Source organism: Rana temporaria, chromosome 7 (genome assembly GCF_905171775.1).
Source record: "Rana temporaria chromosome 7, aRanTem1.1, whole genome shotgun sequence".
Classification (NCBI taxonomy): domain Eukaryota; kingdom Metazoa; phylum Chordata; class Amphibia; order Anura; family Ranidae; genus Rana; species Rana temporaria.
The window spans coordinates 152,834,736-152,860,144 of record NC_053495.1 but is presented as its reverse complement, the minus strand read 5'-3'; positions in this window follow the sequence as shown (position 1 = coordinate 152,860,144).

The following is a 25,409-nucleotide window of genomic DNA, read 5'->3' as shown; positions in this document are numbered from 1 at the left end:
AGGAGGGGGTTGTACCCACAAAGCACAGATATTCTATATTCTGTGATGGCAGATAGCACATGTTGACACACTGTGTGTGCATCTTCAAATTTTGGCGTGTTGCTGAGTCAGACATAAAAACAGGTTGGGGGATGGGCGGGGGGGGGTTGGTTTAGTCTTTGACACGGCCCATCATGTCAATGATGTTCTTATAGTTTTGCTCTATAACCACCATTCTTTGCCGCATAGTGTCCAGCTCGGCACAGCAGTCGACTATTATATTGCGCACATTCTGTTCCATCTGAACCATCTGTTGACGCATATTCGCCATTTCGCTGCTGCACTCCATTACTTGCTGGATTATAATTCCTGCACTTGCCCGAGAAAAATGGGGAACAGCATCTTCATCCCCTACAAAATTAGTAAAAAATATAAAATTAGCCATTTGACCGGCCTAGATACATCTAGGGTTGCCACCTCATCACTTTAAACCAGAACACATTAATTACACAGGTTCTGTGGCTGATTAAAAGGTGGTAATTTTACTCACCTGGTGCCATATCTGCATTACATTAGCCACAGAACATGTGTAATCCATATGTGTTCGGGATTAAAGGGATGAGGTGGCAACCCTATCTACATCTGTTTTGCCCTATCAAGCTGGGATGACACTGACCTGATGTCGTGTTGATTTCCTCCTCCACCACTTCTCCATCTTTAATAACTCCTCCTTCTTCTTCTTCTTCCACCAATCCACCATCTTCAAAATCACCAAAATCTTCTTCTTGAATTTCATCTTCCTCCTCAACAACTACCAGATCTAAAATTACGCCATCATCCTCTCTTCCTTCCTCCTCCTCCTCCACATCCTCATCTCTTCCTTCCACCTCCTCCTCCACATCCTCATCTCTTCCTTCCACCTCCTCCTCAACATCCTCATCTCTTCCTTCCACCTCCTCCTCAAAATCCTCCTCTATTCCTTCCTCCTCCTCCACATGGCCAGATGGCATATCCTGGGCGTGTCTGGCCCTCTCTGCCTCCTCGAATTGCTGGCGTCTTCTTTCCCCTAGAAAAAATAACCAAAAAAAAGGTATATACTCATCAGCACACAGATCTTGTAGAGCAGAAATCGCACACATTGCATCGAAGTTTAGAGGCTTTTTTTTAAAATATTTAGTTGTCTTATCACCCCAAACCTAGATTTTAGGATGACTTCTAGGCCAAGCTCTGATTAATTCCATTTTTAGCAAAGTGACACACATGGATGTCCCCCCCTTCTAATTTAGAGCTGAGACCATCCACATTTTCGTGTAATATTTTGGGGGAGACACAGGTGCTCTGGATTACAGATATGAAAACACCTGCTTAGTAGCACTGTTTGCATTTCCCATTCTTGGATTTAATTGTTCGATTAATAAATTTTACCACAATGTTTACAAACAATGTTTTTGGCAAGAGAGGCATGTCCAGGTGTGTTGTTCCTGGGCCAACATCGTATTTTTGAGAAGCAACCTGATGTGAACAAGGTTTCCTATTAACAGTCGTTGGCCAAGCAAATGAGATTTTGAGAAATACAATTATTTAAACAGGTTTTCAGAAGTACAACCAGGCCAAGGATACAGATGTAGAAATGTACCTGACCAAACATTCAAATAATACAATTGTCCCCACCCCTCAAACCAAAAAATAACTTACTTTTTTTGAGTATTTTTTTTATTTTCTTGAGTTGATGTGGCTCACGGAGCTTTAAGTCGGACCACCGCTTCCGTAGCTGCTCCTTGGACCTTGCGATGCCAAACATCCTCTGCATTTTACGTGCCACCTTCTCCATAATTTTCCCCTTCCTGCGGTTGGGGGTCTTGTATGGGCCATATTGCCCATCATAGTCCTTCCTCCGCATAATCTCTACCAGCTCCACCATTTTGTCAAAAGACATATTAGTTGCCTTATAACGTTTAGGCCGGGATCGGGACGTTCCTGCCTCTGTCCCCTCACTTCTGGCCTGAGAGCTCCGTGCATGCCCGCCTGTCATTTCATCCCCACAGAGATTAGGGGCGTGGAAATCTGGAAATGTCCCGTCATGGGCGGGGACCAGGGCAGCGGTTCATACATACGCGGAGTGTAGAGAATGAATAAGACGTGATTACGTAGGTTACGCGGAGATTATGCGCCCGTTTCTGCTCAGTTGCTTACGCGGAGATTAGTAAAACATTTGACTGCAGTAACACAGTTAACGCCAGATTTACAGAATTAACATTGATTAGGGGGCATGGCAATGTGTCACGCACACGCGGAGTCTATAAAAGGGAACCGACGTGATTACGTTGCTTACGCGGAGATTATTCGCCCGTTTCTGCTCAGTTGCTTACGCGGAGATTAGTAGAACATTTGACAGCAGTAACACAGTTAACGCCAGATTTACAGAATTAACATTGATTAGGGGGCATGGCAATGGTGACGATGTGTCACGCACACGCGGAGTCTGTTAAAGGGAACCTACGTGATTACGTTGCTTACGCAGAGATTAGTAGAACTTTTGACAGCAGTAACACAGTTAACGCCAGATTTTGAGAATTAACATTGATTAGGGGGCATGGCAATGGTGACGATGTGTCACGCACACGCGGAGTCTATAAAAGGGAACCGACGTGATTACGTTGCTTACGCGGAGATTATTTCATTGAGCTGCACGAGGAGCTAGAGATAAGGTAAAAAATTGAAACATGGGATCAGCAGAGGCCTAGAAACTTGAGAGCCATGGGATTGTGGTTTTGTCTGTTGTTTGCAGCCTTTTAACGCAACTTAGTATGTTTATTGTGTCCCCCAAACTGAATTTAATTCTCACAATGCTTTTACACATCACTTAAATCTAGATGTGAAGAATGCTCTACCTATTTTTAGTTTTTGCCAGGTGTATTGTGATCATGCAAGTATTGTTCTGTGTTGGTTGGCCAGAGGTTATTAGGAAGTGTATTTATATGTCCGGAATGATGAGGGGCAGGCTAAGTACACATTAAATACTGCCTTCATGAAAGGTCTCAATCTCAAAATTTGTGGATGGGTCTAGATTACACGTATTTAGCAAAATGATTTGAAAAAGGGTCTGCATGTGAACTAATTTTGGGTCACAACAATGGGGCAGAGCTGGCCAGCATTTTGGCTGCAGGAGACACTGTGTTTGCATAGTACAAGATCAATCTGGGGCCACATATGAATACAATGTGAATGATGGGCATTTTTTAATCTTTTTTTTTTTTGGTTTAACAGTGTTCATCATAAATTTACATACTAAAACTCCCAAATGGAAACTATCGTGGGAAAGGAGATAATTTCTCGTCTCATAGAGAAGTTTAGGGAAATGCCCCTACTTTGGGATTCAACACATCCAAATTATTCAAAGCGGGACCAACGAAAGGCAGCACTTGCTGAAATAGCTACATATATGCAGACATGGGTTCCCGGCTGCACAGGCAACATGGTGAAGACCAAAATGAATAACCTGAGGGCCGCATACCGATCAAAAAGAAGAGAACTTCGGGAGCAAAGATCAGGAGCAGCAGCAAGAGAGTCCACGGAGCCAAGTCTGTGGTACTACCAGGAGATGGAGTTTTTGGGGGATCAAATGGAGGGCCGGCAATCAATGTCAAGCCTTCCTCCCAGACAGCATCGCAGCAGACCTTCCACAGATCACCACAGCCAGGAGGAGGACGGTGAGGGGCTGGCTGGCAGGCATGAAAATCTGCGACTCTCCACTTCTGATGAGGTAGAGTATTTAAAAAAATGTTTTTGGCCTGCTAATTCTTGTTTGTTTATTGAGTTGATATTGTAATCCCAAACCAAAAAATGGACTATAAAAGTCATGGTCATAAAAATAGGGGTCATGGATGCCAGTACAGGGATCAGAAGGAGAGTCTATTCAAGTTTAAAGTAAGATAAAACAAACCAGTCTAGACCATGAAAATGTGTGTGATTTGCTTGTGCCAAATTTTAAAAAATGTCACTTTTTTTTACACAGGAAGAAGGGAGCAACCAGGAAAGATTGGCTAATGATGCTGAGCTGCCTGCCAGCCAGGAGGAAGGGGTCATTGTCAGCCAGGAGGAGGAGGCCGGGCCCAGCACCAGCCAGGAGGGCCCCAGGCCCACGGTCAGCCCCACCAGGCAACTCCCTCCCCCCCGGGTCAGGCAAACTGGCCTAATGAGGCGCAGGAGGCAGGTGGAGGATGAGAGCCTCCGAATGATAAGGGAGGCTAGCGCCTTAATGAGGGCCCCCCTCAACCCCACTGAGGCCTACAGTGCGTATGTGGCCCACGAATTGTCCCAAGCGGGGGAGGACGGTCAGAGGCGTGCGAGGAACCTCATGAACCAGGTCCTTTTATGGCTGCACCAGGGCTGGCTGACCGATGACACTGAGCTGAGTGACCCGGCCTATCCTGCACAACACCTGCTAACTCCTCCTGCTGCCACATCATCCCGACCTGCAAGGGGCCGTGGACGGGTCCGTGGAAGATCTGCTGCAAGGAGGGTTCCAAGGAACAGGAGAAGATGATTGCCGGCCTTCCATTTGATCCCCCAAAAACTTTCGTTTTTTTGGAGTACCACAGCCTGGGCTCCATTGGCTCACTTGCTGCTGCTCCTGGTTTTTGTTTTTGTTGTTCTTTTTTAGTTCTCGGTATGCGGTCCTCAAGGTTATTCATTTTGTCCTTGACTATGTTGCCTGTGCAGTCTGGAACACAAGTCTGCATGTATGTTGCTATCTCAGCAAGTGCTGCCCTTCTTGGTAATTTAATTTTGTTTATGGCCCAAATAAATGGTTATTTGATTTACTGAAATACCTTGTCTATTGTGTTTTAATACTGTGGTGATTAGGCATGAAACATTTTAGCAAATAATATGTGTCATTTAGAAAGGATGGGGACATAAATTGCAAAACCAAAAAAAAAGTAAAAAAAAAATGGGAAAGAAAAAAGAATGGGGACATAAATTGCAAAACCAAAAAAAAAGTGAAAAAAATGTGAAAGAAAAAAGAATGGGGACATAAATTGCAAGACGACAAAAAAAATTCGAACATGCTGCATTTTTTAACGATGTTTTAAACTATGTAGTTTTTCGGGTTGTAAAAAATGATCCTGTGTGGGCTAAAACGACGTTAAAAACCCGCGCATGCTCAGAAGCAAGTTATGAGACGGGAGCACTCGTTCTGGTAAAACTACCGTTCGTAATGGAGCAAGCACATTCATCACGCTGTAACAGACAGAAAAGCGCAAATCGTCTTTTACTAACACGAAATCAGCTAAAGCAGCCCCAAGGTTGGCGTCATCCGCATGGAACTTCCCCTTTATAGTGCCGTCGTACGTGTTGTATGTCACCGCGCTTTGCTAGAGCATTTCTTAAAAACGATCGTGTGTGGGCAACGTCGTTTTAATGATGAAGTTGGAAAAAACAACGTTTTTTCGAGATGCTGAAAAATGTTGTTTTTTTCATGCCGAAAAATGATCGTGTGTACGCGGCATAACTTTCACACAAACCAATCAATATACACTTATTGGGATTTTTTTTACCTAAGACATGTAGCAGAATACATTTAAGCAAAATTTATGAAGAAATTCAATTTTTTTTACACTTTCTTTTTTATTGGATATGTTTCATAGCAGAAAATAAAAAATATTGTTGTTTATTATAAAATTTTCAGTCCTTTTTCATTTATATCACAAGAAATAAAAAACCCAGTGGTGATCAAATAGCACCAAAAGAAATCTCTATTTGCGTGAATTTTTTTTATATAAATCTCATTTGGATACAATGATGTATGATCACGCAATTACCAGTTAAAGTACCTACCAAAAAATGGCCTGGTCATGAAGAGGGTAAAACTTTCCAGAGTCAAAGGGCCTAATCCTCAAAAGGGATATGCCGGCGTATCTACTGATACGCCGTCGTATCCCTGTTTCTATCTATGGAACTGATCCACAGAATCAGTTTCACATAGATAGGCAGAAGATCCGACATGTGTAAGGGACTTACACTGTCGGATCTTAGGATGCAGTACCGCAGCCGCCGCTGGGGGAACTTCTCGTCGAAATGCCGCTTCGGGTATGCAAATTAGCACTTACGGAGATCCATGAAGCTTTTACGCTTCGTTTTTTCTCCGTAAGTATTAGTTTGCCGTCGCAAAATTAGGGCTGCTTTTACAAAGTGTAAAGTTAGTACACCTTGTAAAAGTAGACCCTTCTTTCCCGCGACGCTGTCAAATTTCTATTTAAAAAAAAAAATTCCCGCCGCATCTTTTTTTTTTCCCCGACGCAACTTTTTTTACCCGGTGCGATTCACAAAACTCGGCGTAACGTAAAACTGCGCAAAGCACGTCGGGAAAATGACGTCGGGACCATGCGCAGTACGTCTGGCGCGGGAGCGCGCCTAATTTAAATGTAACTCGCCCCACTCGCCTTGCGCCGGACGGATTTAAGTTACACCGCTCAAAATTTCTTGGTAAGTGCTTTGTGGATCGGGCACTTAGGTAGAGATTTTGCGGCGGTGTAACTTAAATGGCAAAAGTCACGTTGCGCCGGGTTTTTGTGGATTAGGCCCAAAGTGTTTAAGTAAGTAATGGATTTACACTTACATAACATAAAGAGATAATAATGTAAAAATTACATAACTATGGATGGAAAAAAAATGACATACTGTAACAATGGCATGTTCAGTACTTATTCTATATATTTAACTATAAAAAAAACATTTAAGTAATTTACATACTTTTTTTCCATAATTTATATGAAGTTTTTTTTTCACTTATAGTTTTTTTTTGTTCCATCAGTCTCTGCTTGCTGATCCCCATCGGGCATAGACCTTATGATTCATTAATATTTCATGTGCATCCTAATGGATCCTAACAACTTTCCAATACCCAGAAAGGAAGCATAATATGCATTTAAACTATTATCCAATCTTGCTCCTGGGTGAGATTAAAAACAGAAAGATACAAAAGCAATCTAACAGGGTATGTAAGGACAATAGAGACCTTCAGGGTAGACCTGGCACTGTAATATCATTAGCTGTAGCAAAATAAATAACAGCAAATGTGCAAAATAAAAAATAAAACGATGCGGAAGTGCTTGCAGCTTACAAACGATGACTAGGAATAGCAAATAATTGTTGAAAATATTTTTTTCATTGCTTTCGCATGGAAAGTGCCGCCCTTAGTGTTAAATCACCGCTCTTTAGCCCTGTTTAATCTGCACTTTTGCACCCCTTTTGCACCCCTTCTGCCGCTACCAGGGCGCTTTTAACCCGAAAAAGTAAAAAACTCCCATTTGCAGCGCTTTTAAAGAAATTGTTCTCAACAATGTGATCCAGGTGACAGGTGCTAGTGCTTGCATTAGTTAAGTGACTCACCAGCAATAGGAGCTAAATAAAAGAGTGCTGGTGCTTTAGTGATTCCCAATCACCTTCCAAACTATGCGCTCACCTTGACTTATGACCTCTCTTGCTAGGTCAAATCATGCAGTCCCCTAAGCTGGGGTGAACAATGTTAGACTCCTCTGTCTTCTTTCACCTCTTTCTCTCTCTTTCCTTGCATTCTGATCGTATGTATGGCCCTTTAAATTTCTCTTTTTCTTATAGTAAATCGTGCAAGAAAAGGTATCCTCATAGTGCAGTATTTAATTAAAAAATTATTTATTAAAACATAGTAACTTACACAACAGTAAAAAAACTTTAGACTCAAAGGCTCTTGAGTCACTTCCAGTTATGGCAGCGTCACCTGGCTCCACTCCACGTGTATCGTCCCAGTCACGTGACTTCCTCAGGAGTATGTGTGCTGTTAGGCCTCGTACACACGATAGGTTAGCCAGAGGACAACGGTCTGATGGACCGTTTTCATTGGTCAAAACCGATCGTGTGTGGGCCTCATAGGTTATTTAAAGCGGAGCTCCACCCTCAAATCACACTCTGCATCAGCACATTTAAAAAAATGTCATTAGGCGAGTAAAAAAATAAATAAAAATGTTACATACCTTAAAATGGTTGTTGCTAGGCAGACTTCCTAATCTGCCTTCTTCCTGCACCTCGGTGCTTTTCCTCTGTAGCCTACGCCGCACAGACTCCTGGGAATGCTGTGTCATAATTTCTCAGGAGTCTGTGCGCTCCTATGCTCCGAAAAATCACGGGATTTCAGTAGATGAAATGACGCGATTGGGGCTGTTTACAGAGCCATTTTCAAAAAGGGCATAAAGCCCTTACTTTTCAATAGATCGGCATGACATTTCGGGATTATTGTCATAATAACGGGGCAGGACGTTCCTCCGCCGCCGCCCATTGTTATGACAACGGCACAAACAATCGCAGCTTCGAGAGGCGCTCTAATGTGCACGCTTAAGATTTAAAGGTTACCCAGCAGGCACCTCTCCACGGGGAACAGTAAAAAGAATGTGCTGGGCTTCAATTGCCCACACAGAACATGTTTAATGCATTACATTGGGATCTTTATCAGCATAATATTTAAATGGCAAAAAAAAAAAACGTGACTGGAACCCCGCTTTAACCATCAGTTAAAAAAAAGCCAACTTGCTTTAAATTTAACCGATGGATTCCTAACCGATGGGAAAAAAACGATCGTTAGTAGGCACAACCATTGGTTAAAAATCCATGCATGCTCAGAATCAAGTCAACGCATGCTTGGAAGCATTGAACTTCGTTTTTTTCAGCACGTCGTTGTGTTTTACGTCACCGCGTTCTGACACGATCGTTTTTTTAACCGATGGTGTGTAGGCGCGACGGACCATCAGTCAGCTTCATCGGTTAACCGATGACAACGGTCCATCAGACCGTTCTCATCGGATGTACTGATCGTGTGTACGAGGCTTTAAATCATATAGCAAAGTGCATGGCATGGGTCACTGCAAACCCCTATTACATGACACATATTACGTATACCAACATACACCATAGATAGAAGAATAATACTTGTGCCAATTTTTTTATTCAACTCTAAACTGATGAGCTGTAAAGATTTAAAAAGCATCACCTATATACAATATTTGGTATAACAAGTTTCCAATGTTCTGCAAGAGGAAGAGATGTTCTTCATTCATTTCCAACTCCAAATGTTACATTTATATTATTAGGATATGTGAATGTCTTGAACAAAAACTTTGATATGATGATCTTGAAATGGACGGAAATGGTACACAATACTTGTGCTTATACTAACAAATTGCTTTTTGCACACTTTTTTTTTTAAGCCAAACTATAGTCGTCAGAATGCTAACCTCCATTCCAGAGCTGCAACAACTGGATCCCTTATTAAAAGCTCAATGGAAACCCACATCTAATTCGCATTGTAAGAAATTGTGATCGGCTCTCGAATTTGCACAGGGGTAATGTGCGTCTTTTGCTCTGTTTCAAGTCCGAATTCAGCCCAAAAATTCTGTCTGAGATCGGACCTGAAACGGTGAACAGAGAAATACCGGACCCTTGCTGTGAGCCGCATGCGGCAATGGTGTGAACAGAGCCTGAGTTTTCTCAGGGTGCCAGTTCTTTGGCATCCTGATTGGCCAGCAGGGATGAGATGACCTCTGCACATGCGCAAGGAAGTCATATATGCAACCACACTGGCACTGCGCCAAGATTGAAAGCTGAGCTGCACATTCGATAGACGTTTACAAACAGTTGTGTAAGTTTGTTTTATTGCAGAAGGGACATAGCAAGGTGCCTCTGTAATAAAAAGCTTGCTGTTTGCAGTTGTTTTAACAATTGTCTAAAAGCATGTAAGGTCAGCTCTACTTTAACTTTTTTATGTGGTCGCAAACCTCCAGATATTTTGGGCCAGATCCACAGCCAGGCGGCGCAACTTAACTTTTCCCATTTTAGTTACACCGCCGCAAATTTCCCAAGTTAGTGCCCGATCCACAAAGCACTTACCTGGAAATTTGCAGCGGTGTAACTTAAATCCGTCCGGCGCAAGGCGTGCCCAATCTAATGGGGCGAGTCACATATAAATTAGGCGCGCTCCCGCGCCAGACGTACTGCGCATGCTCCGTCGGGTAAATTACCCGACGTGCATTGTGCTAACTGACGTCGCACCGACGTCATTTGCTTAGACGTTAACGTAAATGGCGTCCAGCGCCATTCACGGACGTCTTACGCAAACGACGTTGAGGTTTAAATTTCGACGCGGGAACGACAGCCATACTTACCATGGCTTAGTCGAATAGGACTCAGCCCTAGTTTTACGCGACGTAACTCGACGGAAACGACGTAGATTTAGATCGACGGGACATTCGGGGATCGCCTTAAGTCTTCATTTGCATATTCTACGCCGGCCGCAATGGCCTCGCCACCTAGCGGACGGCCTAGAATTGCATCCTTAAGATCCGACAGTGTAATTCAATTACACCTGTCGGATCTTAGGGCTAGCTATGCGTAACCGATTCTAAGAATCAGTCGCAAAGTTAGAAACAGAGATACAGTATCAGTAGATACGCCGTCGTATCTCGTTTGAGGATCTAGCCCTCTGTGTACAGTGGAGGGGATGACACTGGTGCTGAATTTTCTTATGACCATGATGTCATCCTGTCAGCATCTATAGCTCCCAGGGTTGCCATGGCATTTACATATACATTTAAATATAATCATTGCGCTATAGACAAATTAAGTGAAAGGAGTAGCCAGCACATAAATATACCACATAAATATAGGATACCCAGAGCTGCTGTTAGAAATCACGGGGCCCTGTACAGCCTAACTGACAGGGCCCCTCAGGCCCCCATCCGAAATATATCAAAACAATATTTTCACAAAAAAAACACACTAAAATCATTATTAGCGGACACAAACATAACAGTGAATTAGCCCTTTTTAAAAATTTAAATAATTTTTTAAAGAATGTTAAAATGTATTTTATTTTACAATTTGTAATTTATTACGAGACAGGTAAGCCAGTAGTGCCGTGAGGGGCACTGAGGGGGATCAGAAGCAGGCAGAACTAGGAGGGGTATCGGTGTGGGGGAAGTAATTCTGTAATTGCCCCACCATCCAACCACAATGATTCCCTCTGCTGTCTGGGCCCCCCTGTTTGCTCGGGCCCCCTACAGGAGGGCTGGTTGTCCCCCCCTATCAGCGGCCCTGAGGATACCCTATATATTACATCAGCAAATACACTAGTGCAGTGCTTAATCCAAAAAATAAATAGTTGATTATTATTATTATTATTATTATTATTATTATTATTATTGGAATTTGGTGTGTCCGTGTTTTATGCAAGACAGCTTGAATGGAATTCCGTCGGAAAAACCTGTCGGAGTTTATTTCAACGGAAACTCTGATCGTGTGTACAGGGCATAAGACAGTGAGAACAGGAGAGACTTATAACCTGTAAGGCCTCTTACAGACGGGCAAACATGTACAATGAAAACGGTCCGCCGGACCGTTTTCAGCGTACATGCCCGCCCGGAGATTTCTGTATGATGGCTGTACACACCATCATACAGAAATCCGCGCGTACACGATACGCGGCGACAAGGCCGCGCCGTCGCCGCGACGATGACGCGGCGGCGTGCGCGGCCCTGGCAGTTCAATGCTTCCACGCATGCGTCAAAGTCATTCGACGCATGCGAGGGATGGCGGCCGCTCGGACATGTACGGTAAGTCTGTACAGACGACCGAACATGTCCGACGGACAGGATTCCAGCGGGCATGTTTCTAAGCAAGTTTAGAAACATTTGCCCGCTCGAAAACGGTCTGGCGGGCAAATGTACGCTGGAATCCTGTCCGCTCGGCTGTACAGACGACCGAACATGTCTGCTGAAACTGGTCCGCGGACCAGTTTCAGCAGACATGTTCGGTCATGTGTACAAGGCCTAAGTTACAGTTGATAGACCAGGTCCAGTTTCAGCAAACATGTTCGGTCGTGTGTACTGGGCCTTAAATGTAAAACAACAGGACTGATATTTTCCTGAACAGTTTGTTCCCCTTTTTGTAGCTCTAAATAATTAGTGATATCTGGCACTAATCTCAAACTTTCTTGAATTAGCTTTCCCACAAAGACTTCAAAGGACAATATGATGTAATACATAAAAATAGTGTTTTATTAAAAACAATGCCAGATAACACATGGACACAATAAGTGTACTGGATGAAATCAATGTCAGACAACAACTAAGGCTTAAAATAGTTAGCTGAGCCTATTAAACGTTATAAATAAGACCAAACCAGAACCAATAATGATCCCAGGTATATAATAAGTAGTTTATAAATACGAGTCTTTACAACTTGAATACCAGTACCTTAAAGGGGTTATAAAGCTTCCTTTACCTTAGTGTAGTCCTCCTTCACTTACCTCATCCTTCCATTTTGCTTTTAAATGTCCTTATTTCTTCTGAGAAATCCTCACTTCCTGTTCTTCTGTCTGTAACTCCACACAGTAATGCAAGGCTTTCTCCCTGGTGTGGAGTGTCGTGCTTGACCCCTCCCCTGGACTACAGGAGAGTCAGGACACCCACTAACACGCAGCTCCTTTATCTGCAAGGTAGAGCGTCCAGACTCTCCTGTAGTCCAAGGGAGGGGGCGAGCACGACACTCCGCACCAGGGAGAAAGCCTCCCATTACTGTGTGGAGTTACAGACAAAACAGGAAGTGAGGATTTCTCAGAAGAAATAAGGACATTTAAAAGAAAAATGGAAGGATGAGGTAAGTGAAGGAGGACTGCACTAAGGTAAAGGAAGCTATTTAGGAAAACATTTTTTACCTTTACAACCCCTTTAAACTAGAGTTTAGTGTCACTTTAATAGCAGCACTAGGATTTTTTTTTTAATTTAGGAATTTAGTCCTGTTTAAAAAACATACATACTTTTAATAGTTAACAAATAATCCTTATTTTTTATATTCTAAACTTTGAAAAAAACTTCTATTGCTCTCAGTCTCTGGCAAATCTCCAGATTACGAATTTCTCCAGTTGAGCCTTGACACAATTTAAGATTGACAGGAGTTCTAAACCCCCCTCATACCTATACAAAAAAAGAAAAGTATTGATAAGCTTTAATTTATGATCCAACATAGTTGTCATCATCCCCCAACACCCCCCCCCCCATTCATCCAACACAAATTTTTTATTTTACAGAAAGTGCTACCCATCCTACTTTTTTAAATACTGTATATTTTGCTCTGCACGCTCCCCTTGTCAATCTTCTTTTGTATCACTTGCTTTTTCCACCATTGTTTCTCTTATTTCTTTTCTTCTATATGGTAGTAATATGTAGCAACCCTTAGGCCTCGAACAGAAGAGGAGACAGTCCGCTGAAAACTGTCCGCCTGTTTTCAGCGGACATGCCCCTCGGAGATTTCTGTCTGATGGTTGTACACACCATCAGACAGAAATCCCCGCGTACACGATACGCGGGGACGTGGCCGCGCCGTCGCCGCGACGATGAAGTTCAAAGCTTCCACGCATGTGTCGAATCACTTTGATGCATGCGAGGGATGGCGGCCGATCGGACATGTACGGTGAGTCTGTACAGACAACCGAACATGTCCGACGGACAGGCTTCCAGCGGACATGTTTCTTAGCATGCTAAGAAACATTTGTCCGCTGCAAAACGGTCGGCTAGACAAATGTCCGCTGGAAACCTGTCCGGTCGGCCGTACACACGACCGAACATGTCTGCTGAAACTGGTCCGCGGACCAGTTTCAGCAGACATGTTCGGTCATGTGTACAAGGCCTAAGTTACAGTTGATAGACCAGGTCCTACTCTAATGCCGCGTACAGACGATCGTTTCTTGTGATGAAAAAAAAACAACGTTTTTGAAAACGTCATTTAAAATGACCGTGTGTGGGGAAAACGTCATTTTATGTCTTCTGAAAAACGACAAAAATTTTTTTGAACATGCTCGAATTTTTTGTGTCGTTTTTTAAAATGTAATTTTTTGTGTCAATGAAAATGATAGTGTGTGGGCAAAACAACGTTTTTAAACCCGCGCATGCTCAGAAGCAAGTTATGAAGCTAGCTTCAATGGAAAAGAGTGCTGAACGTAACCGCAATACAAACTGTACACTCACTACTTTACATTGTATCAAAGTGTCATTTTTTCAGTGTTGTCACATGAAAAGATATAATAAAATATTTACAAAAATGTGAGGGTGTACTCACTTTTATGAGATACTGTACATAGTTACCAGCCAAGATAGCAAGGATAACTTGTCACAGATTTGTGGCAGTGTTGAATTGTAAGTCTGTTAACTTGCTGCACATTTTCACTGGTAAGTTGTACACTTAGCACTTGAAGCACAAGTTCTAGTTGACACTTTTCTAATTTGTAGCAAATTTGCATTGCAAGTCTCTTGCAGGAGCAAAGTTGCAGTAATGAGTCTACAGAAAGAGCTCTGCAAGTCTACAGCATGAAAATTCAGCCACAGTGACCCCTGTGGAAGGATGACTATTGCACAACATAACTAAACCAGAACTTGCAGCAGACTTGCAGCATGTCTGCACAGAAAGTTGAACTGGAATCATGCAATGCAGACTTGCTGCGATTGTGCAACAAACTTGTGAAGCCTGGCACGTTTAACAATAGCTTAGCAAGTCATTTTCAAACTTGCAGCACAATTTCTTGCTATCTGGGAGGGTCTCATATCCTGTGGTTGGCAGCTTGGTACCACAAGGTTCCAGGCAACTGAATGGGGGAATCATTTCTGCCAACATGCTGGCTGACCCCACTTCACCAGGACACCACCGTCTCCCACCAAGCCATGTTCCAAACAAAGTTCCCCAGGTATAGGCGACCCACCGTAGCTGGCAAGCAAGAAACTCACTTCATAAACGTATTTTTCTTGCTTTACTGAACGTGAATTTTCAGTAACACTGCAATAATGGTAAGTTGAACACACAGAAAACTCTTCACAGTTATATAAAGTTTCATCCTCTACCCACTCTGCAAAAGTCTTTAACAAAATCCTCAAGCTATCCTGGCCTGACGCACTGAGGGTAAGTCAGTGAGTGAGTGAGAAACTTATATAGCGCAACACATGCGAACTGAATCGCCTCTGGGCGCTTAGTATCCTTTCCCTACTGTACTTTTGCCCTCAGAAAAGATGGGTTTTGATTTTTTTTTCTGAAGGCCAGGTGATTCACCTCCAACCGGATGCTGGTTGGTAGAGCGTTCCATAGTCTAGGTCCTTGGAATCCAAATCTTTGGACTTGTATCTGGCTTTGGGTATCTGGAGTAGATTTTGGATGGTGGATCGCAGAAATGCCAAGTAAATAAGCAACACAAACAGTGCTTTGTAAAATGTATCAGAAGAACTCAATCCAGCCCAGAGAAATTCAATTAAAACTCCAAAATGTATTAAAAAAGAACATTTAAAAGCTCACGTGTTTTAAAGTGTACATCACTCCCTCTTCAGGAGTAGCATAAATAGGGCATAAAAGAACAGACATATACAAAGGATTCCACATTGAATATCAATTGTCTACCTAATCATTAATTCCAGGATGGATGATGTCATGCATTAAATTGGTTTGCAGGGTAAATTTAAAAAAGCTCCAGTCTAAAAAAAAAACAGGGACAGCACATGTGCATTCAATTATTATGATATAAATATTCATAATTCATATTTAATGTATAAAATGAGACCCGGTAATTGTTTAATCTTGACTCCATCTCATATTCAGTGTACTGATGGAATAAAGCAAGGATCAAATATGCCCAAACTGTCAAAGAATGATTAAAACGGTTGGTGGGCAGGATCAGGTATAAATGGAAAGTATATGTTAAACAGTAGAAGACTGGTGACTAAAATATGAGATGTACTAAACTGCATATTGGGATGATGGGATGATTGGATTTATGGCTGCAATACTGAGAACACTCACTAGATGTCAATGTACTTTATACACATATATATGGTAATGACTCTGTTGTTTCTCAAAATATGTTATTCTTTCCTGCAGTGCTTGATACAATGAAAATTGTAGATTCACACTGAAGGCATCAACACTTATTAACACATGTTAACACATGTGGAATTATACATAACAAAAAAGTGTGAAACAACTGAAAATATATTTCATATTCTAGGTTCTTCAAAGTAGCCACCTTTTGCTTTGATTACTGCTTTGCACACTCTTGCCATTCTCTTGATGAGCTTCAAGAGGTAGTCACCTGGCGCAGCACCCCATCACTCTCCTTCTTGGTCAAATAGCCCTTACACAGCTTGGAGGTGTGTTTGTGGTCATTGTCCTGTTGAAAAATAAATGATGGTCCATCTAAACGCAAACCGGATGGAATAGCATGCCGCTGCAAGATGCTGTGGTAGCCATGCTGGTTCAGTATGCCTTCAATTTTGAATAAATCCCCAACAGTGTCACCAGCAAAGCACCCCCACACCTCCTCCTCCATGCTTCACGGTTGGAACTAGGCATGTAGAGTCCATCCGTTCACCTTTTCTACGTCGCACAAAGACACAGGGGTTGAAACCAAAGATCTCAAGTTTGGACTCATCAGACCAAAGCACAGATTTCCACTGGTCTAATGTCCATTCCTTGTGTTCTTTAGCCCAAACAAGTCTCTTCTGCTTGTTGCCTTTCTTTAGCAGTGGTTTCCCAGCAGATATTCTACCATGAAGGCCTGATTCACACAGTCTCCTCTTAACAGTTCTAGAGATGTGTCTGCTGCAAAAGGTGGCTACTTTGAAGAACCTAGAATATGAAATATGGGGGTAATCCACAAAGATCCGGCGTATCTTAATTTTTCTCATTTAAGTTACACTGCCTTAAAATTTCTACCTAAGTGCCCGATCCACAAAGCACTTACCTAGAAATTTTTGGCTGTGTAACTTAAATTCCGCCGGCGCAAGGCGTTCCTATTTTCATGGGGGCGATTCCCATTTAAATTAGGCGCGCTCCCACGCCGGCCGTACTGCGCATGCTCGTGACGTCATTTTCCCGACGTGCATAGCGCGAAATTACGTTACGCCGAGCTTTGTGGATCGCGACGGGTCAATAAAGTTGCGTCGGGAAAAAAAAAAAGATACAGCGAAAAAAAAATTCAAAACAAAAAAAAAATTGCGTCGCTGGACAGAAGGGTCTGTTTTTACAAGGTGTAAACAGTTTACACTTTGTAAAAGCAGCCCTAATTTTGCGTTTGCAAACTAAAACTTACGGAGAAAAAACGAAGCGTAAAAGCTTCGTGGATCTCCGTAAGTGCTAATTTGCATACCCGAGGCGGCATTTCGAAACAAAATGCCCCCAGCGGCGGATGCGGTACTGCATCCTAATATCCGGCAGTGTAAGTCCCTTACACATGCCGGATCTTCTGCCTAACTATGGAAAACGGATTATGTGGATCAGTTCCATAGTTAGGAACAGGGATACGACGGCGTAACAGCAGTTACGCCGGCGTATCCCTTTTGAGGATCTGGCCCTATATTTTCAGTTGTTTCACACTTTTTTGTTATGTATAATTCCACATGTGTTAATTCATAGTTTTGATGCCTTCAGTGTGAATCTACAATTTTCATAGTCATGAAAATAAAGAAAACTCTTTGAATGAGAAGGTGTGTCCAAACTTTTGGTCTGTACTGTATATATATATATATATATAGTAAATTATACACAAGTAATGGAAAATTTTAATTCGACCTGTTTTTTATGGAAATATGAGAAACAACAGTTATTACCATATATATGTGTATAAAGTACACTGACATCTGGTGAGAGTTCTCAGTTTTGCAGCCAATAATCCAATCAGCCCATCATCCCAATATGCAGTTTAGTACATCCTCTAAAATATTGTACGGCTACAAGGTCCTGAAACGCGTAGAGCCACTAATTATCAATATCAATTCTTACCATGGACCCTTTATTATACTTTTTGAGAGCTCGGTCACTGTGCACTCTCAGCACAAAGATTGAGCTGTCAACTACCGCTCTCGGTCCAGGCTGAAGATCGGCACCCAGCAGGACTGGCATCTGATCATATGACCACTGTCACAGTGGTCACGATAGCTGATCCTTTCCTAGGGTATTCCGAACTGTTTAAGAGGACACTAGAGCGGGAGGGCAGAAAGGGCTAAACATATTCTATACATAGTTTTCTATGTTTTTCTCGTATTTTTATTTAAATATTTTTATACATACACAGAATTAACATACATAGTACATACATTTAAAGTAGAATTATAGGCAAAACTTTTTTTTTTTGTCATCTGTGTCGCATTGTGGAGATTTTACTTCACTTACTGTAGTCCCCTAGGCCAAACAGGAAGTAAAAGGAAATCCCTCCAATTTTAGGGAGTTTCGTGGGGACCCCCAGGTCACCAGAACTAGTGTCCCTATTGGAAGATTTCCCCCTCTACTACTTTTCCAGGGACAACTCAAAATTTGGGATTTTCTTTTACTTTCACTTTCAATGATAATGGTAAACGGGACAAAAAGAAAGGATGAATCTCCTTAACCGGGGCACAGACAGCAATACAAACTGGCGTGTGTTCTAATCCATCTACTCTCCAAAACTGAAAAAAAGTTTTGCCTTTAGTTATACTTTAAGATCAATGTCCGCTCCCTTGTATATATATTAGCTATGTCCACCTGTTCTACCACAACTATTTTAAGCCAGTTCCACTATATCCTTAGATTAGCCTAAGAAAGCAGGAGATCTGATGAAATTGCAACCCACTAGTGGACACTTTTGTCACTCAGAGAGGTCAAAACCAAGCAACAAGGACACTGGCATTTCATCCAGGAGCAGGTTCTTGCTGTCTCAGCCCAGAGCTACACTGTTCCCAGCTCCAAAAGTCACAGCTGAAGTATCGGACTGCATTTACACACCATCTTGAGACTTTTTGGTTTGATATGTGCAACGTACCTGGAGTATTCGTCTGTTAATCTTTGTTTGAATAAAGTGTGAACGGTTTTAGTACATTAGGTGGTGTGCTTTCCTTGTAGTCCTCATAAGGGGTCTTAGGGAACTCAGTCAAGAAATTGCCAGACCATTGTTCATAACTTTAACTTTTACAGTCTACTGACTGGCATGGTACCAGTTGATTGGAGAAAAGCCAATTTAGCACCAATATTTAAAAAAGGGCCAAAATACATCCCTGGGAATTACAGACCAGTTAGCCTAACATCGATAGTATGCAAGCTCTTGGAGAGGATGATAAGGAACTATATACAAGATTTTAGTAACGGAAACTGTATCATTAGCAGTAATCAGCATAGTTTCATGAAGAATCGTTTTTGCCAAACCAATCTATTAACCTTCTATGAGGAGGTGAGCTGCCATCTAGATGAAGGTCGGCCCGTAGATGTGGTGTATCTGGTTTTTGCAAAAGCATTTGACAGAGTTCCCCATAAACGTTTACTGTACAGAGTAAGGTCCATTGGCATGGACCATATGGTGAGTACATGGATTAAAAACTGGCTACAAGAGCGAGTTCAGAGGGAAATGCTCTGAATAGTTGGGGTGGGAAGTAGGGTCCCCTAGGGTTCTGTGCAGGGCAATAACTTATCTGCAGGATGTGGAAGCCTTGCAAGAAGATGTGAACAAATTAATGGGGTGGACAACTACATGACAAATTAGGTTTAATGTAGAACATTTTTAAATAATGCATGTGTATGGCAAAAATATGAATGCAATCTACTCACTAGGGGGGTGAACCTCTGGGGAATCTAGGATGGAAAAAAACCTGGGGGTCCTAGTAAATGATAGGCTCAGCAATGGTATGCAATTACAAGCTGCTGCTAACAAAGCAAACAGAATATTAGAATGCGTTAAAAAGGGGATTAACTCCAGAGATAAAGCGAAAATTCTCCCACTCTACAAGACTTTGGTCCGGCCTCACCTGGAATATGCTTTCCAGTTCTGGGCACCAGTCCTCAGGAAGGATGTACTGAAAATAGAGCGAGTACAAAGAAAGGCAACAAAGCTAATAAAGAGTATGGAGGATATTAAATATGAAGAACGGTTGCGAGCACTGAACTCCCCTCTCAAGAGACGCTTGAGAGGGCATATGATTTCAATTTACACCACAATAGGCATAAAACATTTTTCGTGGAAGGGAGTTTAATAAGGCACGTGGCCTCTCATTAACATTAGAAGAAAAGAGGTTTAACCTTAAACATAGAGGGTTCTTTACTGTAAGAGCGGCAAGCATGTAGAATACCCTTCCACAGGCGGTGGCCTCAAAAAACTATTAGATAAATACCTGAATGACCACAATATACAGGGATATACAATGTAATACTGACATTTAATTACACACGTAGGTTGGACTTGATGGACTTGTGTCTTTTTTCATCCTCACCTACTATGTAACTCACCAAAAATGCCCAAGGTGTATAATATTTGGGAGACCAATTGATGACGAAAAGAAGGAACCGATCTTTACTCAGAAGTCCTGTACCACTGCACAGTTCCAGAAACGATGTAGGAAGTCTGCCGCTAGACCACATCCTTTAAAACAGTCAGCTGTGGGCAGAGGCGTATCTAGTGAAAATGGCGCCTATGGCGAGTACTGAAACTGCGCCCCTGTTGAAACATTTAAAACCCATCTTTCAGGTAACCTTAACCAAAAAAAAAAAGCTAACAAAACTAGTGATATTTATCATCCCTTGTGATACCTTGGGTAATGACATATCCTCTTTATGGAGAAATCTGGGGTTTATTAGACCCATGATTCCTCCTCTTCCCTCCAAGGCCAGGTAAATACAGAACCAATACAGGGAGTGATGAAATCTTCATCACTTAAGGCCTTTTTACAGAGGAAAGGGAAAAACGTATGTGCCTCCTTCTTCTTTGTGCATTGCCAATCCGACCAGGTGAAATGGGAGAGCCTTTGGAGAACAGGGGAGGGCTGTGGCTGAACGCAGCAGGGATAGCGCTGCCATTGTCCATTAACAAAGGTGCTGAAAAGGAGATCCTGCCTATGCTCGGGAGGAAAGAGACCCTCAGACCCTGGTAAGTGCCTTGCTGCCCAGCCACTCAACAGCGCCCCCTTCTTATGGCGCCCATGGCACTTGCCATGGCTGCCATACCCTAGATACGCCACTGGCTGTGGGAGACAACCCCATTCTATGTAACCTAGCAGGGGTACGATAGGATAGATGGAAGATTTTAATGTGTATGATATAATCCCTAGAAGATATCACTGAGGACTTGTATGTATCACGGAATTCTAACCAGTCATCTTCTGTAAAGGGGATAGCCATAGAAGACCATTTTGTATGGGCTGTTTTGAATCTAGGGTTGCAATCAGTTGTGAGGACAGAATAATATGTGGAGATAAGCTTAGTAGGGTCAGGGTGTCTTAGCATTTTCTCTAACGGAGGTATAGTGATAGAACTATCTATTCTAGAGAGTCAAATTAGGCACGAAGAGCATGACGGAGTTGGTAGTAAAAAAACAGGTATGAGCGTAATAAGTCAAAATCAATGCGCAATTGTGTATCATATAAGTGGCACAAGTATTTGACTCCTCTAGAGCAGTGGTCATCAACCCTGTCCTCAGGGCCAACTAACAGGCCAGGTTTTATGTATTACCTTGGCGAGATGCAGACTAGAATACTGCAATCACTGATGGTACAGGTCTACAGAAACAGACCCTCTCTGTCTATTCCATGAAGTGATCTTTCTGTACTTTCTGGTTTGCACATTGTACTTTGTCAAATAGTCACAATGAATATCAGTACACCTAACAAAGAAGAAAATAAGCAAATAAATCCTGTGAATAATTCTACATCTTATAGATGTCACATCTTATCTGAATGTTTGCACCAAAATAAACTCAAGAGAGCTTTGGTAACAACACCAGTCATTGAGTCAGGAAATAGCCAGGCCAAGTCATAAAATATGTATTATGCAAACACAGGAAATTAAACATTACAATATTAATTTATTGAAGGATATAATAAAAGAAAATCATGTCACTAAGATATTAAATGCATTAGACAGAAGTTATAGCATCCTTTTTGACCTGAACTTATTTTATTACATTATTTTTCAGAAGAGATTAACTATAAATGTGCAGACTTACCCATATAGTGAAGTACATTTAGGAGACAGGCATCCAGCAACACACATGGGTTTATGTACTAAAGATAAATGGACTGTGCTCTGTGCAAGTGCAGTTGCACTCATTTTAGTAAATGTGATAAAGCTCTGCTGATTTCCATCATCCAATCATGTACAATGTCGTTATGCAAGGTCCCAAATTTTTTAAATTACTATTCTGTGTCTCAAACATACATGAGAAGTTTTATATTCTGGGGAACTGACTAAGCCCCATGTACCATTTTAATGGTCTCATGATATATTCTGGAGAATTTAAGGTAGTTTTATGCACCAATGTACTGTAATGGTGCAGGAAATTATCAGAAGCGGCGTGCACCATATTAACAGAGCAAATAGACCTGAGATTAGTGCAGCTCTGCACCCAATTAAAAGAGGGAATAAAGCAAAAACTTTTCCTTGCCAGGCAAAAATAGTTTGAGCACGGGAAGAGAGCGGGTAAACTTCTAGCCTATCTAGCACATAGCGAGGATAGACCCCCCACTTTCGCTTACTGGCCCTAATGGGGAGAGGATCACGGAGCCCCAGGCTGTGGCCACCAGGTTTAGGGACTTCTACACACAGCTTTACACAACTCAGGTCTCCACGACCAAAGCCCAATTGGAGGATCTACTTTAATTACTTTCCCACAGTTAAACGATGCCCAAATGGCTATGCTAGACGCGCCTCTTACACAGGATGAAATAGCTACAGCGATTGTGAACTTTGCTAGATCCAAGGCCCCGGGTTCGGACAAGTTACCCATAGAATTCTATGCTCAATACAGCGAGATACTTACTCCCAAGTTATTATCCCTCTATAACCACTTGTTCGACAACTCCACTCTGCCCCCATCGATGAGCGAAGCAGTTATTATCCTCATTCCCAAACCGGGCAAAGACCCGGGCCTCCTGGAATCTTATAGACCCATATCACTCCTCCAGGTGGACATAAAGATTTTGGCCAAAGTGCTTTCCCTCCGCCTTAACCAAGTGATACTGACCCTGATACATGCAGACCAAGCCGGATTTATGCCGGGGCATAACACCTCATTCAACCTCAGAAAATGATATATTAACTTACAAGCGATACACACTAATGTTGGGTCACGGGTGGTGGTGGCCTTGGACACAGCTAAGGCCTTTGATTCGGTGGAGTGGAGATACCTTTGGGGATGCTTACGCAACTTTGGCTTTGGACCCAACTTTATTAAGTGGGTGCAACTCAACTACTATACCTGGAGCCCAAAGGTAAGGTAGTGGCCAACGGGAGGGCTTCCCAGACGTTCGACCTGTCCAGGGGCACTAGACAGGGCTGCCCACTGTCTCCGCTCCTTTATGCTCTGGCAGCGGAGCCACTTGCAATCTCCATTAGAGATGACCCCGAGATCCAGGGTCTTTGCCTTGGATCCCTGGCTGAGAAAATTAGCCTATATGCAGATGACGCACTACTGTATCTAGCCAACCCGGCCACATCCCTTCAGAAGCCACTACACATGATCAAATTTAATTGGGAGGAATCCCAAATACTCCCCATGGACAGCTTCCCCTCTCCCAGGCTACAGGAACAGTTACCTCTTCAGCGAGTAAACACTATTAACTATTACTAATTATTATCTTGGAGTGTTGGTGAATAGGACACTGGCTGACTATATATCACTGAACATAGAGCCCCTTTTCAATCTCATCAAGTCTAGGACTCAGGTGTGGGAGAGACTGCCCCTTGGTGTATGGGGACGCATTAATATTATTAAAATGATACTACTTCCCAAATATTGTACATACACTGGGATACGCCTGTATACTTGCCCTTAAAACTTTTTAAATCAATGGAGGCCATACTCAGGACATTTATCTGGGGCACCAACAGACATAAGCTGGCCTGGAGAGTCCCTAAGAACCCCACTGACCTGGGTGGAACGGCCCTCCCGGACCTGAATCTCTATTACCTTGCATCCCAACTGTCTCAGCTATATCACATTGATAAAACAGACAGACTAAGATTCCTCATGCTCCTCTGCCCACAGTGGGTGCAACTGACCACGGATCCACTTACTGCAATCGCAGTGGGCCACAGGGGGGACAACTCCAACAGGGACCGGGGATCTCTCCTGTACCAATATAGGCGCATATGGGACATTGCCGCCAAGATGTTGGGGACCCCTACCCACAACTATTTTACCCCTCTATGGCACAATAAATTACTTCCAGAGTTTATCTCGATCCCTAACACAAACATATGGAGCGAACATGGGATATATTACTTGCACCACATATTTTCGAATGGCACGCTTAAAAACTTTGAGAGACTCCAAAACTAGTTCCTACTGCCCAATTCACTACTCATTCAATTCTTTCAGGTACACCATGCAGTTCAGGCACAGTTCACCTAGCCTTTACCACAGTCCACTCCTAATGTCGTTATGGCAGTAGTTAAGGGGGAGGATCCACGGAGGCTGATTTCTGATTTTTATGTCATGCTCCTAACCCCATCATCAACCGTGCTAGCCTACAACCTTAAGCCAAGATCGGAAAGAGTGGTGGGCCTGCTGGAGGATGAGGAGTGGAGTGAAGCACTTGACTCATGCAAGACTGTATCCCCCAAACTCTCTGACAGGTTGACCCAGTTGTATATCGTGCACCGAGCATATCTTACCCCCCTAAAAGTAGCCCGCTTTAGGCAACAGTCTTCTACCTTGTGCACAATGTGTAAACAGGCGACGGGCTCTTTTTTCCATTTAATTTGGGCGTGCCCGGTCCTTCAGAGTCTATGGAAGCAGATTGTGGACTTCCTACATGATGACATGGGATCCCCCTTGACCCTGGACCCCAAACAATGTCTACTAGGGATATTCCCTGATTCTGAGATGGACAAATTCACCAAAACATTCCTACATTAACCTCCCTGGCGGTATGATTCTTTCAGAAAAAACATGCTAAAAGCGGTACCATTATTTGCAAGGAAATTTGGCGTTTTATATTGTAGGTTTGTAATTTTTAGAAATAACTCACTTAAATCTGACCAAACAAGATTCTAATAGGCATCCCGTGTATTACATTTTTTTAAAAACAAAATTATAAATTATAATATAATAAATAATTATAAATAATTATAACAAATAATAATATAATTATAATAAAAATTATTCAATAATGTAATCAAATCAAAATCACTGAAATTTGCTCAGTTGCAGAATTGTCGCTGTCATTACTTTTATTTTTTTATGACGAATTTCCCCACAAATCGCTATCGCACAATTCTGCAAGTGATTATAATTTATTATCGCTGTTTTTTAGCTGATCTAAAACTATTTTTGACATAAAGGGACACTTTTGGTTGCTATGGACAATCTACAGTTTGCAGGGAGAAAAAAAGGTTTTTATTATATAAAATGA